Raw genomic sequence first — 7,551 nt, 5'->3', positions numbered from 1 at the left:
AGCGACTGAACTGAACTGAGACATTTCTAGTGATCAGGAAACAGAGGAGTAGATATGTAAGTCATTTGATGGTGCCAGGCTTGGGGCCCACATCTCTTGTTTTATGGTCTGGCTCAGATGGTAAAAAATCTGCCTGCAATGCAGGAGACCTGGGTTCAATCCCTGGGTCTGGAAGAGCCCCTGGAGAAGGGAATAGCTACATAATCTCGTATTCTTGCCTGGAAAACCCTATAAACAGAGGAGCCCAGTGGGCTACAGTCCGTGGGGTTGCAAAGAGTCAGACACAACTGAATGACTAAGCATGCTGTTTCCATGTTACCAAAGAAATACACTTTCTTGAAGCTACTGTTTGTTTTTTTTTTTAATTATATCACTAAAGTACAAAATCTTTTAATTTTCTAAATCCCATTGAGTCTCAAATGGGAGAACAAAATGCAGCAAGACCTATCCAGATCCCTCAGTCCTCTGGGAAAGTTATTTGCTCATATACAAACAAGTGTGGAAATAACTGAGAAGAACCAAATACTCTTTGAAAACACTGAAGGGGCATCTTTTGTTTGTTGACTAAAAGGAAGAAATACTTTCTTGGACAAACTAATAGTAACTCTCAAGGTCAGGGCCTCGTGAAATTGAAAATAAGCATCAAAGGAAAAAGAAAGGAGGCTTTTGCTTTATATAATAACAAAGAATGGTCCTATACTGATTGGGAAAAAAGCTATAAGCTCTGGATATAAAACAAAAAGCAGCCGCTTGAGGGCCCTAGAGTAAAGTGAAGAAGAATTCAAGTCACTTAGTTGTGTCTGACTGTGACTTCCTGGACTGTAGCCTACCAGGCTCCTCCGTCCATGGGATTTTCCAGGCAAGAATACTGGAGTGGGTTGCCATTTCCTTCTCCAGGAGATCTTCCCCACCCAGGGTTTGAACCTGGGTCTCCCACATTGTAGGCAGACACTTTACTATCTGAGCCACCAGGGAAGTCCAATATAGAAAGGAAAGGCTAGTACAGAGATCATAGTGAAGGAAGTGCTTTGAATGGAGCCATTGGCTGTTTTCATGACTTTTAAACTTTAGACACGGCATGCAGGTACATAGGGTGCTGGTGAAGAAATCTATAGTCCTCTTCAGCAGAGAACCAGTAAACTAAATCTGGGGAAACCACAGCCAGAGACATAAGGGAAATCTTAGAAGTGAAAGAGCTATAAGCCAGATTCCCACATTCTGTTTTTCCACACAGCTGGCTTACCTGATTCACACATATACTGAACAGATTCAAAACATTTCAGCTAAAGATAGAATATTTGAATCAGGGCATAGTTTGCATCTAAAGGTAAATATTGCTTTTCCAAGTTGAGGCAAAAGACTGGTATGCTAAAACGAAACAACACTCATGGGAGAAAAATAACAAAATCCAGAGTCTACATCTTAGCATTTATAATGTCAAGGATACACCCCAAAATTACATGACATACAAATAACAAGGACAGTGAAGTAGTAGTGTCACTGGAAAAGATCAGTAACTAAAGACCAAGATGGCACAGATGTTGGAAGTAACAGACAATATTTAAAACAGCCATTATGACCATCTAGTATGAAGTAAATACAATATATTCAAAGTCAGTATATAAATAGAAAATCTCTGCAGAAAAATAGAGAGGATAAAGAATTAATGGAGATTCTAGAACTGAAAGATACAATATCTGAAAAAAAAGATACTCCTGATGGACTAATAGTCAAATACAGTTGACAGAGGAAAAACTAAGGGAATGTCAAGGTAGAGTAACAGTAACTATTTAATGTAAAGGTCAGAAACAACAGACTGACATAAAAGTGAACAATTTCAGAGATCTGTTACATAATATTGAATAGTTTAATTTATGTATATTTGAAGCTCCAGAAATAGACGAGAAAAACAATGGAGTAGAAGAAAGTATTTAAAGAAATTACAGTCAATATTTTCCCAAATTTGATGGTAGAAACTGAGTTTAGAGACATCGGGGCCAGAAGACTGCAGAACAGCATGTTTATATTGCTGAAGGGAAAAAAACAAAAACTGTCAACCTAGAATTCTATACCCACCAACAATAATCTTTAACAATTAGGGGAAAATAAAAATATTTTTTTAGATAAAGGGAAGGTACCAGTGTTGCTTGTCAACAAACTTACAGTGCAAAAATAAATAAATTAATAAATAAAAAATTTTCAGTCTGAAGGGAATTAATACCAGGAGGAAAATTTGATCTTAGTAAAGGAATGAAAAACATTAAAAATGATAAATAACCTTGTAAATTAAAAAATCATTATGGTTCACTTTTAAAAAACAATTCTTTTGTTGTTTAAAGGAAATTATAAATTGCATTTATTGTGTTTATAACCTATGTAAATATATGTAACAACTACAGAATAAAGGAAAAGGAGGGTTGATGGTAAAGGGAGGTTCTATACAGTTAAAAGGTTTTTATTTTGTAAAATAGTACAAAGTTTCTCTTTTGTTAAATAATACAATGTTAACTAACTATAAGATGACTGGAAATTTAAGGATTTATCCCTAGAGTGCGGTTTCTTAACTTTGGTAGTATTGACATTTTTGGCCAAATAAGTATTTGTTGCATCCCTGGCCTCTACCTACCAGTAGCAATCTTTCCATCTCAGTTGTGGTAACCGAAGATGCACAGATTATCAAATGGCCCTGGAGACCAAAGTCACTTGTGGTTGGAAAGCATACACACACACACACACACACACACAAAATTTTCTCAATGCTTCAAATTTATGTGTATGCCTACAGAAAGTAAAATAGACTTCCAAAAAAAATACTCAAGTAATCCAAAATAGAAAAGAAAGGTAAGATAACATTTTAAAATAGGATTGAGTAAACCCAGCCATATAAAAAATTAAGTATTATTGGGATCAATATTCTAATTAAAATGAGGAAATTAGCAAAATAGATTAAATGAGAAGCCAGATAAAATTATATGCTGTTTACATAGTCGTGTACTTGAAATACCAGAAATATATGCAAAAGATGCTCTTAGTTCAAATATTAGGATAGTTGCTGCTGCTAAGTCGCTTCAGTTGTGTCCAACTCTGTGCGACCTCATAGACGGCAGCCCACCAGGCTCCCCTGTCCCTGGGATTCTCCAGGCAAGAACACTGGAGTGGGTGGCCAGTCAGGATAGTTGCTGCTGCTGCTGCTCCTAAGTTGCTTCAGTCGTGTCTGACTCTGTGCGACCCCATAAACGGCAGCCTACCAGGCTCCCCCGTCCCTGGGTTTCTTCAGGCAAGAATGCTGGAGTAGGTTGCCATTCTCCAATGCATGAAAGTGAAAAGTGAAAGTGAAGTCGCTTAGTCGTGTCCGACTCTCAGCGACCCCATGGACTGCAGCCCTCCAGGCTCCTCCATCCATGGGATTTTCCAGACAAGAGCGCTGGAGTGGGATGCCATTGCCTTCTCCGAATCAGGATAGTTAGGTTGAAGTAAGTAGAGGGAAAATGTATCTGACAAACAGGAAAGAGGAAAAAGGCTCAAGACAGATAAATTTCAAGAACAAAATATTGCCGGAGGTAGAAACATTTCCTTATGGTATATAGGTCATTTTATCAAGAATATGTAACAATAATAAATACATATGCATTTAATAAGAGAGCTTCAAAATATATTTTGTCTTTTAATTCTGTTAATATAAAATTAATTTGTGTTAAAGGGATAAATATATAATTCCACCAAACTGGAGATTTTAACACCATTGTTTTAGCAAATGATATTACCGGTGTACAAAATATTAGCATAAAAAAGAAGAGCTAATCCACATAGGAACAGCTTTGACATAGATGATTATTATAGAGTATAATACCCAATAATTATCGATTGTATATCTACTCAAATGTATGTAATATGTTCTCCAAAATGATATACGGGGCCATAAATCTGGATATATTTATCCGTAGTTGACCCTTGAACAACTCAGGGTTGGAGCATCAACCCTCCTCCTAGTGGAGAGTCTTGAGTATAACTTAACAGTTAGCCCTCTGTATCTGCTGTTCTGCATCTTCAGATTCAACCAACTTGTGATTATGTAGTGCTGGAGTACATATTTATTGGGAAAAAAAAATCTATGTATAAGTGGATACATGCAGTTCAAACCCATGTTGTTAAGGATTGTCAATGGTGTGTGTGTCTATATATGTATTTATACATATTTGTTTATATTTTGATGTATATCTACAGAATATATTTGGTTTCTGCCTCTAGTTCCTGGCATATAGCTCCTTGCAATTTCCTGAAATGTAGGGTGATAGAAGCCTTTTTTTGTTACAATATTCAGTGTTAGTCCCCAGTTCCTGACAAAAGAGCATCTAAGATCCATGGCATCTTTGGAGTAATGAAAATGTTTCTTTGTATGCCAATGAGATGACTATTGGCCAAGGTCTCTAGATAGCCCCAGGAGGTGGCTGATTGCTGGAGGAACCAACCAGGTAACTAGAGGGTTGGAACTTCCCACTCACAGATCTCCAGAGAGGGGCCAGTGGCTAGAGATTAACTTAATTACCAGCAGCCAGTGGTTTCATCAATCCTGGCAAATTATGAAACCTCCATAAAGACCCTGAATGACATGGTTTGGAAATCATCCATGTTGGTGAGCACATCAAGGTTCCGAGAGGGTTGCACACCCCAAGGGCATGGAAACTCCATGCACCCATTCCATCCCCATATCTTATCCTACAGATCTTGCCATTTGGCTGTTTCTAAGTTGTAGCCTTTTTAATAAACTAGTAACAGTACGTTAAGTCCTTTCCTGAGTTCTGTGAGCCAGTCTGGCAAATTATTGAACTTGAGGAAGAGTTTGTGGGAATCCCCAGTTTTTAGTTGGTTGGTCAAAAGTATATAAGTACAGGTCATAACCTGGGAATTGATTTGTGTCTGAAGTGAGGGGTGGCAGCCTAGTGGAACTGAGTCATTAACCTTTGGGGTCTGTGCTGACTCCAGGTAATGTCATAATTGAATTTGTGAACACTGAGTTGGTGTTTTGAGAGTTGGAGAATTGCTCAATGTGAGTGAAAAACACATTTGCTGTCAAATTTGTGCAAGTAAAGGGGGAAAAAGTATTTTCACTTAATTGGAAAATAAGTTCTAAAAATCAATGATTTATGTTCCCACTATAAAATGGTAGAGAGTAGAGAGCAAATTAAACCTCTGGTAGCAATGGGGAAAAGAGAAATTAAAAAGAAAAATTTTAATTAATGAAATAAAACAATTAATTAAAACAATAGTTGGCTCTTTTTGTGGGTAAATAAAACTGATTAACCTGTACCTAGATTAATGAATAAAATAAAAAAAGAAGCAAATTGCAGATATTAGGGATGAAAGAGACATATCAGTACAGAGCCTATAGATATGAAACTCAATATATTTGACAACCAGGATGAAATAAATTAATTGGAAGACAGAAGTAAGATATAAGACCAAAGAAGATATAAGAAATTATAGACCTAAGTCAATAAAAGAAGCTTCATTCATAAATTACAACTTCCCAACAAAGAAAATAAGAGGCTTTAATGCCTTTACTGGTAAATTCTATTTAAGATATAAGAAATAAATGATACTAATCCTACACAAACTCAGAAAATTGAGCAGGTAACTGTCAGCATAGAGTATCAGTCTGAATAAAATGGAGTTGAATTTGTTTTCAAGGAGGTCTGAAAATTAAGTGTTTTCTAGAGCATCACTGTCCAATACAATTTTCTGCAATGATGGAAATATCTCCCCACTGTCCAATGCAGTGGTTGCCAGCCACATGTGGCTTTAAGCACTTGAAATGTGGATAGTGGATCTAATGAAATAGCTTTTTATTTAACTTAAATTTACATAGCTGCATATAGCTGCTTCCCTGGTGGCTCAGAGGTTAAAGCGTCTGCCTCCAATGCAGGAGACCCGGGTTCAATCCCTGGGTCAGGAAGATCCCCTGGAGAAGGAAATGGTAACTGACTCCAGTATTCTTGCCTGGAGAATCCTATGGATGGAGAAGCCTGGTAGGCTACAGTCCACGGGGTCGCAAAGAGTTGGACACGACTGAGCGACTTCACTTCACTTCATATAGTTAGTAGTTATCATATTAGAACAGCTCTGAAATACATAAAGTTGAAACATCAAGAGAATGACTGGATGATTTTCAGTAGCTGGAGAGTATGTTGTTTTTCGGTTGCTAAATTGTATCTGAGTCTTTGGGACCCCATGGACTGTAGCATGCCAGGCTCCTCTGTCCTCCACTATCTCAAGGGGTTTGTTGAAATTCAGGACCATTGAGTTGGTGATGCTATCTAACCATCTCATCCTCTCCCGTCCCCTTCTCCTTTTGCTCTCAGTCTTTCCCGGCATCAGGGTCTATTTTCTAATGACTCTTCACATCAGTTGGCCAAAGTATTGGAACTTCAGCTTCAGCATCAGTCCTTCCAATGAATATTCAGGATTGATTTCCTTTAGGATTTACTGGTTTGATCTCCTTAACAGTCCAAGGGACTTTCAAGAGTCTTCTCCAGCAACACAATTCGAAAGCATCAGTTCTTCAACAGTCAGCCTTCTCATGGTCCAACTTTCACATCTGTACATGATTCCTAGAAACACCATAGCTTTGACTATACGGGCATTTGTTGGCAAAGTAATGTCTGCTTTTTAATATGCTTTCTAGGTTTGTTATAGCTTTCCTTCCAAGGAGCAGGCGGCTTTTAATTTCATGCTACAGTCACTGTCCACGGTGATTTTGGAGCCAAAGAAAAGAAAATCTGTCACTGCCAGAGAGTATACAGCTACTGTAATTTAAATTGTTAAAATTAATAATAAATAATATATATAGTGCATACAATGTATACTACAGTTTCACCTGAAGAAGTACTGGTACCTCTTAAAAAGGTGGTCATCAGTTTGTTGAAAATATGAGAATAAAGATGAGAGGGTTGAACTAGATGTTTATCATCAAAAACAAAAAAAAGGAAGTTTGAAAGAATGAGTAAATATTAAATATATAAACTGAATTTTATGTTTCAGTAATCCATGTTATAAAATATTATAAAACAGGTATAATATTTATACCTCTATAATGTATATTATGTGGTATGTTAAGGTAAAATTTAAGATGTGCACTATAATACGGTGGACTCTGTTTATAATACTTACACTTTATAATAGTGCCAGTTTTCAAAACTCTAGAGCATGAGAGGTAAACAATACAATTGCCTGGCAAAATGTAACTTTTGTTTGTGAATATAGCAGGACCTTGCAACCAGTCCTCCTCATGAGGATTGATTTTTACCATCTTGAAATTGCTTGTAAAGAGGAGCTTCTGGTTGCAGGACAACCAAATATGCAGGCTTTTAACTGTAATTTGTTCTACAGCCCAACGTTCATATTGTCAAACACTGCAGGCAACATTATAGATTTTAAGGCTTCAGTATCATTATGTCTCCCAAGGTATTAAATGCACTTCAAACACAGAAAAATGTTCTTCTCTCATTTTGTCTCTTCTTTCTGATGAGAGTTGAATAGATCCACTTGAGAAAT

At 37.0% G+C, this 7,551-nt stretch overlaps 1 non-coding gene across 1 annotated transcript; it reads left to right on the top strand.

Moving 5' to 3' along the window:
- The first annotated feature begins 5,881 nt into the window (after positions 1-5,881).
- On the top strand, positions 5,882-5,954 carry TRNAW-CCA (transfer RNA tryptophan (anticodon CCA)). Its single transcript has one exon. It is a non-coding gene; the product is annotated as a tRNA-Trp (tRNA).
- Positions 5,955-7,551: the final 1,597 nt, after the last annotated feature.

This window comes from Capricornis sumatraensis, chromosome 22 (genome assembly GCF_032405125.1).
Source record: "Capricornis sumatraensis isolate serow.1 chromosome 22, serow.2, whole genome shotgun sequence".
Lineage (NCBI taxonomy): Eukaryota > Metazoa > Chordata > Mammalia > Artiodactyla > Bovidae > Capricornis > Capricornis sumatraensis.
The sequence above is the reverse complement of the archived record's forward strand: the minus strand, read 5'-3'. Positions and strand labels throughout refer to the sequence as shown.